We start from the raw sequence: 10,597 nt of genomic DNA, 5'->3' as shown, positions 1-10,597 counted from the left end.
ATGCAAAATATACAACCATTTTTTAAAGTTTTGTTTGATTATTACGTGTGATCTCATGTTTTGAAGCATATTTCCTTTAAAAATTTTGTTTTTATGTTGATTTTTTTCCTGACATTAATTAAGAAAATCCGCACAAATGAAATATGCACGTACGTTAAAATATAAGTGCAAAAAGTTTAATGTATGCCAGCCTATGACCTGATGCATATGCATTTATATAATTATATATAAATCCAAAGGAAAATTACTGAAAAAATGACCATGCTGTGGGTATCAGTGGCTGGATCTCAATGGAGATACAAAAAAAATCAAAAACGATAAAGTAAAACAGCCAGAAAAGTTAGCAGAGCTTTCGGGCAACACTAGCCCTTCATCAGTGCAAGTGAAGGAATTTGGATAAAGTCATAGCATAAGAACTGGAAAGTGCTGCCTGGGTGGACAGGAATAAAAGAAATATAACAAGAGAGACAGGGTGGTGAATGGTGGGTGGAGACTGAATAAGAGTAGAAAACAAAGAAGGTAGCTAGGTAGAGATAAACAATTTTGGAATGGAACTAAAAAACAGCTAAAATGGTGGTTAATATAGAAACTTAAATTTTGGTAGTCGATGGAATAATTTTACCGATCGGGGAGTATGTTCCTAATGTTAAGTCCAAACGGTTTTGTGGTTTTAAAGGCCAGGTGCGGGCAAAAAATTTCTATTGATCATACATTCCAATAATTATCGATCTATAGTTTCCCCTATGTTTCATAATTTTTAGGATTTTATTTGTGTTACACAAGCTTGTTGAAAATAAGCACTTTCTTATCAGTGGGGGGATAGTTCAAATTACACAGTAAAATCTCTATTCTTTTGTACACAAATTTTGTAAATAGAGAGGCATTTTAAAAAGCTTTAAAAAATAAACGGTGTGGTAAAAAATGTTATCAGATGAATAAATATAGGTAATATAACTTGAATATTACATTTCTGGTATTTTTATTCAACTTCAGATTTTTATTTTCATGCTATAGCAAAAATTATCCACCGTATATCCACCATCTTTTTTCACTTTCTAGGGAGTCACCAGACATGTTATTACATTAGGTTAACTACCTAACTACTGAAAAAAATGTCTTCCTGGTTTTTATGGCAGAATTTTGCCAAATTTTGTATTTGACCATATTAATGGAAATTCATGTTTTTTCGTCTTGATTTCTATTACAAATATTTGATTTATGTACTATTAACCAAATATTATATTTAAAATTCATGCCTGTACCTGAGCTTTAAGTAGTAATTCCCAGTTGTTTTCTTTGTCTTTGCGAGTTTTGTCGCTCCATTTGACATCGTGGTCTATTGCAATAACTCTGAAATTTGCAATCGAGTGACCAGCTGAATTAAAATGTTCGGCTACAGGTTGATCAAGCTTTAATGTTTTGATAGCTGATCTTTGTTGTGTCATTCTCATACAGAGAGTGTTTTTTGTTCCCCCCGACGTACTGTTTACCACAAATATTACAGTATATGAGATAAATGACGTTTTTGGTTAGACAATTAATCGATTGTCTTATCCGAAAATGCGGCCAGTTTGGTTACTCTTAAATTTTTCAGTAGAATCAACCAACCAAAGTTTTGCAAGATTTGCCGCAAAGGTGACTGCCCAAATTTTGGCTGTCATGAGAGTTAATTTCACTCTTAAATTTGGATCTGACTAATATATCACGAAGGTTGGGAGGTCTACGAAATGCAATAATGGGTGGTTCCGGAAAAACAGTCCTGGGACGTTCTGTGGACTGTAAAATGGGCATATGTTTCTCAATAATAGCCCGTAATGGAGGCAATCTAGGGTGATAGGTTGGGGATCCAGTCAAGTCGCCCCATCGCAAAGTCGCCCCATACAAAGTCGCCCAATACAAAGTCGCCCCATCGCAAAGTCGCCCCGGCACAGTCGCCCCATCGCAAAGTCGCCCCATCGCAAAGTCGCCCCATCGCAAAGTCGCCCCATCGCAAAGTCGCCCCAACGCAAAGTCGCCCCATCGCAAAGTCGCCCACGGTTTTATTTTGGTAGTTAGTACTATACGCTGTTTTAATCATATCGGTTGCGTTTGACATTGATCGCGTTGTTACTTTGGTCGCGCTAAATGTCGTATACATTAATGTTTATCCTATTATATACATAATTTGTGGTTTAATTTTTATTTTACAGGTTTTAATGGAGTGATGTGCTTTTTAAAAATCATTAAAAAAATAGTTCCTTGTTTGAAAGTTCTAAAAAGATTATCCCTGATTTATAGTTTCGAAAATTTTAATTTAATATGATTTTAAAATTAGTTACCAGAGCCACAATTACGAATCTTTCTTCTACCTACGCGTGGATACCAGCTCATTTTTTAGGATAATATAATAAATGTTTAATGTGTAGTAGGCCTTCGTATAGATTAGTTAAAACAATAACAGCGTTGTAAGACAATGAGTGTTATAGGCTACTTATTGATCATTTTGCATTTATTGACAAGTTATGTGTCTATTGTTATTTAATTTTATTATGACTTTTCAAAATGAAGAAATAAAAAATACTCAAAAAAAAAAAGGATTTCATCGCCGATATGATCGTTTTATACATGCAGGTATTTTAGCAAAATTAAAACGCTACATTTTGACCATGGAAAAACCATCGTAGAGTATCGTGTGCGTGTTTTTTAAAAAAGGGGAATCCCCGACGGTGGTCAGCAGAAAGACGTAGCAGCTGTGAGAAAACAGATACCAGAAGGCGCAGCTCCGATTGGTTTCAGATTGCGAGTCGCCTTTTATTCAACAGTACAGTGATCATTTTACTGAAGAAATTCTTTTCAACCCTTTTGGTTATAGAACATTCTAATTATCATGCCTAAAATATCCTCATATCGGGTGTTTATTTAATTTTAAATTAAACAAGACAGTGAAGAGGCACGGAATATAATACGTACACGGTACGTACACGGACGTACGACGAATACACACACGCACGCCGTCATCATTTACGACATAAGTGGTTATTTGATGCAATTTTATAATGGATATAATGATGGGATTGCCTTTCCAGGCTTATAATCAATGTTAATTGTAATACTAATAGTAAACTGAATGTTTATAAATAAATTGTTTTAGGTAATTTGTTGCATATAAAATAAAAGACACAGACGTAGCCTACGTTCCCTATCAAATATTTCACATTTAAATAATTATGTACTGTTAAATGACATTATGCCGAATAATACTATAATATAATCTTAAACTATGTTTACAAATTGTCAAGGCACACATCTTTCTCATCATAAACCTGTAAAATAAAAAAAAATCAATTATTAATATAGCCCTAATAATAATAATAAATATTCATCGACCAAAGTAAAAATAATCTAGATCGTAACATCATTTTATCGCGAGCAAAATTAAACACGACCGATTTCAAACGCGACGCGACTGATATCATCGTGTGACCTGAGACTACATGGCGGGGCTTCCCATTTTATGCCTACACGTTCCGTGTTTTTTTTTGTATCATTGCGACATTTTACGCACTTGTAAACTATTTTAACGTTTTGGGGCGACTTTGCGATGGGGCGACTTTGTGTTGGGGCGACTTTGCAATGGGGCGACTTTGCGTTGGGGCGACTTTGCGTTGGGGCGACTTTGCGATGGGGCGACTTTGTTTTGGGGCGACTTTGCGATGGGGCGACTGTGTAAGGGGCGACTTTGTATGGGGCGACTTTGCGATGGGGCGACTTGACTAGCATCCATAGGTTGTGACCAATGGCACTCTGGTCGAATTTGGCTGACGTGGTTTGTTTGACATCGAGGAATATCTTTTGCCTTCTTTATAGCAGTTTCGATGTATTCTTTCTTGTAATTTCTATTCCGGAGATGTCCGGTTTGTTCTTCGGTACGATACGTCTGGTAGTGCTTGACTGTACGGTATGTTTTTAGTACAGTGTCGGGGGGATGACAACTGCTAGGGAGGGGGGAGCAGGTGCATATTTTTATCCGTGGGTTTACGGAATACGTCAGTTTTGAGTGTACCATTTTCTATGGTCACTATAGTGTCCAAAAAATCAACGCTACTAGTGGATTTAGTAGCTGTAAATTTGATAGTTGGGTGGGCTGAATTAATGTTAAGAAGAAAATATTCCAAATTATCTTCACCATGGGTCCAGATCATGAAGATGTCGTCAATGTATCTAAACCAAGTGGTCTAAGTGGTTTATTAGGTTCGGACAGAAAATTGGCCTCTAATTGTCCCATAAATAAATTTGCAAAAGGTGGCGCCATTTATGTGCGATGAATTTGAAGGTAATGGTAATTTCCAAAAATAAAATTGTTGGTTAAAATCAACATGACCAGTTCTCGTAAATGAGCTTTAGTAGGCGTTTTGCTGGAATTTTGAATTCCGGGGGTGGGATCCGTTGTAAGTTTACGATAATGAAGAGGATTGTTTAGCTGTCTTAAGGACTCCTCCTTCATAAAATTTGATGTCCATAGCAACAGTGGCAGAACCTTTATCAGCGGGTTTAATGATGATATCATTACGCTGACGCAATTTGGCAATGACCTGCTTCTCTTGTTTTGAGAGATTGTCACGTTATCTGGACTCGAGACGTAGTTTTATCCTCCTCAGTAGCCTGAATATTGTTTCTAAAGCTGGACAACGATTTTTAGGTGGATTCCAGGAACTGATACCATGACCTGTAGCATTTTCTTTTTACCAAAACAGAAATTTATACTACTAAAAATAAAATAGATTCAGAATTTAAAAAGCTATACAACGAAACAAAAAAAAACAGTTTATTTCACTTTTGCTCACAAACTATAGTTTTGATTTTAAATACCTCGGAAACTTGACATGTTATGGCGTAGTAATCCAGTACCGTAGGCCTACTTATTTAGTATTAAGATAATGTATAATATAAAACATATAAATGGACAATTATGACAAAGTAGAAAGAAAATCTAACAAACATTAATAAAACTGTATTCAGAATAAAAAAAGCTATCCAACGATACCAAACACTACAGTATTTGGTGAAATTTCGTGTTGACCTTTTGACCTTTTTTGGTCACGTGATTTGTTTTATTGCGCAATATCTATGTAACTAAGCGTTTATGATATGGGTGTAATGGAATAAAAATATCAGTATAACATTTCCTTTCCAATGATACCATGGATGACCAAATTTAGTGTGGAACGTCGGCCATTTTGAAATACAAAATGGCGGCTGAAGGAGTGGTCGAAAAAAATGGCCTCCAACTTTTTTGGATTCAGCATCTCAAGAATAACATGACATAAAATGTCTGAAATGTCTCCTGGTGTGATACCATTCAAATGACATAAACAAAATATGGGTCTTCGTTTTTGGATCTTCGGTCTTCGTTTTGTATGCACCCATATAGGATGTGTACAAAACGAAGATATATATATATATATATACTAGCATTAATACCCTTCTTCGACGGGTATGAGCCCCGCTGATTAACAGATTTTTCAACAGCGCCGAGGAAACTTGTCAAACGTATGCAAAATTATAATATATGCAGGAGTTACAATTGAAGTCTCATTTTCTATGCTTTAGATCCATTGATACAAAAAGAATTGAAATTAAGTTTAACATTACATACGTCTGGTAGGCTAAATGCTTATTATAAATATGCAATGTATGCGGTCAATAAAATTAATTGCAACAAAAATAAATGCAGAACATTTTACACTATATTTTTAATTCTTGCAGTTTTGGGTACCATCTGAAATTCAAAAGGCAAGTCCACTCTTATTTACGAATTCGAACATTTTGACAAAATGTTTTGCAAAATTCACACCAATCAGAGGTTGTACCGCGGCGTGCATAGAGGACAAACTTTTTGTGTTTGCCTTTTATATATATATAGATAGATAGATATGTTTGTCTTAATGCTGTGTGTGATTTAGGCTAATTTCACTACAAGCATGTGTATATGCGAATTTGGTGTAATGGTTATGTAACCAGCCTTTCAACTAACAATAGTTATAATACAATGTATGTCAGAGATAATGATATAAGTAGTTCTTTGATAGTAAACCAATAAAACTTACGTTTGCAAGACAGTTTCGTCTAGCTGTCAGCTTGACTTCTTCAGTTGCTATGATGCGTCAAAGAACTACTTATATCATTATACGAATCGAAACCAGAAGAAATGTTTTCATTATGTCAGAGATGATTTTGATTGTGCTCTCTTTTGCCATTCGTTATCATCGATATCTTGGTTCTTGCATTTAAATTGAGTTAACCAATTACCGGGTGATTCGTTGATGAACATATCACCCATGTTACATTTATGTAAGGTTTCTTTAATTTGATTTAACCATCCCCATTTTAATCTTTAAGAGTGTTTATGGCAACGTTCGAGAAATATACCCCAAGTATTTGTATTAGTTTCTGTTATAGAATTGTTTTCTAACCATTTTCTATATACATTGGTCCTTTGTCCTGTGATATTGGTGTCTGGTTCTGTTCTTACATGGGTTCGCTCATACTTAACATCTCGACGCCAATGTGTTAAAGTTAAATCATGTATTTCTGGTCCGATCTCTTTGAACTGTGGAGTTCCCCAGGGATCAACACTTGGCCCCAAACTTGTCACTGTTTACATCTGCCCACTTAGCAATATTATTATCAAACATTCTTGTAATTATCACGTTTATGCTGATGACACACAGTTGTACTAAGTCTGATACAGTTGATGATGCAGTTGGTCGTGTTGAAGCCTGTCTCGATGAGGTACAGACGTGGTTATCCACCAATATGCTCTGCTTTAATGCCAGTAAAACTGAGACTCTTGTCATCCATTCCAAATTCCGTACTGACTCACCAAATCTACAATGCCTTCGTGTTGGTAGTACTATGATTCTTCCATCTACCAAAGTTCGCAATGTAGGGGTGATCTTTGACAACACGATGTCTTTGAAACAGCACGTTTCCAATGTGTGCAACCACACCCGCAATATAAGACACATTAGGTGCTTCCTTAATAAAGACGCAACGAAAAAAACTTGTCCACGCTCTTATTACTTCAAAGTGGATCACCTTTATTCTTGTACAGAGTGACAATGGATTCATTCTTGAAATCCTGTGGAACTTTACCAAGAGACCAACAGAGACTAATAAGCTCATGCAGATGATGTATTAGAGTCAGGCCACCTGCTTTAACAATTTCAGTTGGTATACCATCATCACCAGGAGCCCTGCCGGAAGACCGTTGCTTTACTGAAACGTCTCTATTAAAAGTTAAGACTGATATTCTCAATGAATTTGATAAATCTCGCGTGGTTATTTTAGTTTTATTAGACATGTCTTCAGCGTTCGACACTATAGATCACACTACCCTGGTTGATAGATTGAAAAATGATTTTAATATTAAAGACAAAGCTTTAAACTGGTTCAATTCATATGTAGTGAAACGGTATTGCAAAGTTACCATACTGGGATCAGAATCACAATGTACTCCTCTGGATCATGGAGTGCCGCAGGGATCGACTTTAAGTCCATCATTGTTCACTGCATATACTAAACCAATCTCTGACATAATGCAATCACATCGTGTATCATACCATCTATACGCGGATGATACCCAGATGTATGTCAGTTTTGATCCCAGAAAACCATGTGATTTGAACGCAGCAGTAAGCAGGCTGAATAAATGTATTGACGATGTAAGGAAATGGATGTGTGTTAACAAGTTAAAAAAATGACTCTAAAACTGAATTAGTAATTTTATGCCCACCGAGGTGTAAGTTTGATTGGACAAATATTGAAATTAGGGTGGGTGAACTCATTATAAATTCCAACAAATCTGCTCGCAATCTCGGGGTTGTATTTGATGAAGGACTTAATATGACTGCCCATGTTAGTTCAATCTGCCGTAGTGTTAACAACTGTCTTCGAGGACTAGGGAAAATTCGCAAATACATTGATGTGAATACATGTGCCCATGCTGTCCGTTCTCTTGTATTGACCAGGCTTGACTATTGCAATTCTCTCCTTGGCGGCGTCACTAAAGATAACATTAATCGTTTACAGAAACTTCAGAATCGTTCGGCAAGATCGGTTTATAGTGTACCACGGCGTACTCATACTAGCCCGCTTCTGAAAGAATTGCATTGGTTGCCAGTTGAACAAAGGGTTAAGTTTAAAATTTTAGTTCAAGTTTATAATTGCGTAAATGGTCAAGCACCGGTTTACATGTGTGACTTAATTAGTAGGTATAATGGTCAAAGAGCAGGTCTTAGGTCAGAACACGATCCGACTAAACTAAATGTCCCTCGTGTTCACCGATCATCTGGTGAACATTCATTTTCAAAGCTAGGCCCAGACCTTTGGAATAACCTTTCACGCACAATTCGTGACTCATCTTCAATTATAATTTTCAAAAAACTATTGAAAACCAATATTTTCCCGAAATAATTATGTTCACCAGGGGCCGGATTTATCAAACTTGCTTAGCAAAAAAATCGTCTTAACTTTGCCTTAAATCCTTGATTTTGCCTAAGTCAGATTTATCAATATATCTAAGCAAAAAAATTTGCTTAATTTTATCTTAAATCTAAGACGAACAACACCCTGCCTTAAGATGAAAAATTTCGTCTTATCTCATTTCTGCAACAGAAACATTCTTTTTTGACAACGCGAGCGCGCTAGGCCGGAACATTGAACATTCGGAAAGGCTACGCTAGTGCGTTTTCCCATGTACTACGGTCGCTAAAATAATGATATCGATCTTCATAAAGATGGCCTAGAAATTGGACGAGCAAAACTAATATTTTCGGGATAGGTACGACCCAATTGAGTAACTTTTAGAAAACTGTATCGGCTGCCAATGATCGCTGTCATTGATAAAAATAAATAAATGTTGATTTGATTTAAGTTTAGAGCGAATGATTTTCGTATGTATTTCCGACTGTTGTGCTCTTTCTCTATTTCAAGTAATAAAAACAATAGTAGCCAGAATGCGCCCTCTCTTGTTGGGAGTGAAAATACTGAGATAAAATGTTATAGCGCCGCCATCGCTAAGAGAAAAAAGCTAATACGCATGCGTAAGCAAGAATTTTTCGTCTTAAGACATAATTTGCTGTCCTCTAGAGTTTAATTTTGCGCATGCGCCAAGTAATATTTGCCTAAGACAATTTTTATGCTAAGACATTGCTAAGACGGTTTGATAAATAAGCTTAAGCTATTTGCTTAAGCACTTCTTAAATATTTCACCTTAAGCAAAAATATAAGCAAATATTGATAAATGCCAACCCAGATGATCGGTCATTGTAAAGCGCTTTGATCCTTGTAAAGGCGCTATATAAATTGTAATGTAATGTTACTGCTGATCGTTCTTCATCCATAGTTGGGTAGGCATCAAGTTCCAACTTAGTTGTAAATTTTCAACATTTCTGAGTTCCTCCTGGGATACAGGCGTCTTGGTTTGGTAAACTTCTGAGTAATGTTCTACCCATCGGTCCATCTGTTTCTTCTGTTCGATTATCACCATTTCGGTCTTTAATTTGTGCTGTTTTCTTTTGCACTGGCCCAATGGCTTTTTGGATTCCTTCATACATTCCCTTCAAGTGTCCTGTATCAGCATCTTGTTGTATCTGAGCACTAAGTTCCTCCCAGTACTCGTTAGTGCACTGGCGCACAACTCGTTGAACATCAGCCCTTGCTAAACGTAGAGAAGCAAGATTATGCCGTGTAGCGTGAGTCTTGTAAGCTAACAGAGCTGTACGTTTCTTCTCAATGACGGGCAGTAACTTTTCAAACTTTTCTTCAAACCAGTCTTGGTTGTTTTTTATTTTCTTACCAAACACTTGTATAGCAGAGTCATAAATTGCAGTTTCCCCCAGTATTCTTCAATATTTTTGCACTCATCTTGCATAGCAAGATTTTTTGTTCAAACTTTGCACATTTATCAGTGTCAGATGTTTCCTTGACATTGTTCTTCCGAAGAGGGTGATGTTTGGTTTTTGGTCTTTGCTTTTGCACAATTTTTAGTCGACTGCAGACCAGAGAGTAGTCTGTTTCGCAAACTGCACTATGAAACGTACGAGTATTTTTAACATCATTTAAGGAAGAACGGCGTGTGATTATCAAGTCGAGCTGATGCGCGCCAGTGTTTAGACCTAGGATGTCTCCATGAAACTTTGTGAGATGTCTTTGATTTGAAAAATGTATTAATTACGCAAAGTTTAAAGTATGAGCATAATTCAAGAAGCCTCTGTTCATTTTCATTTAGCTTTCCAACACCAAAATGCCCAAAACATGTTGGCCATGCTGCCCTGTTGTCACCAACTCGAGCATTAAAATAACCAAGCAAAATTAAAGGTGTTTTCTCAGGAATGCTCTTAATACAAGAATGCAGATATTGATAAAACTGATTATATCAAATATTGTTCGTATATTTTCACCTATATACCTATTTTTTTTAAACCAGTTTGATCGGAGTGAATTATTTCACTTTTTTGCTAATATTTTGTAATCAAATTCAATAAAGTTAGTGGTTTCCAGTTCTCAAGGTACACTGGGTTTTTTCCTTATTTAGGTATAAGTGTAATAATTCCTC

The sequence above is a fragment of the Antedon bifida genome, chromosome 3 (assembly GCF_963402885.1).
Source record: "Antedon bifida chromosome 3, ecAntBifi1.1, whole genome shotgun sequence".
Lineage (NCBI taxonomy): Eukaryota > Metazoa > Echinodermata > Crinoidea > Comatulida > Antedonidae > Antedon > Antedon bifida.
This window is presented reverse-complemented; position numbering follows the sequence as displayed.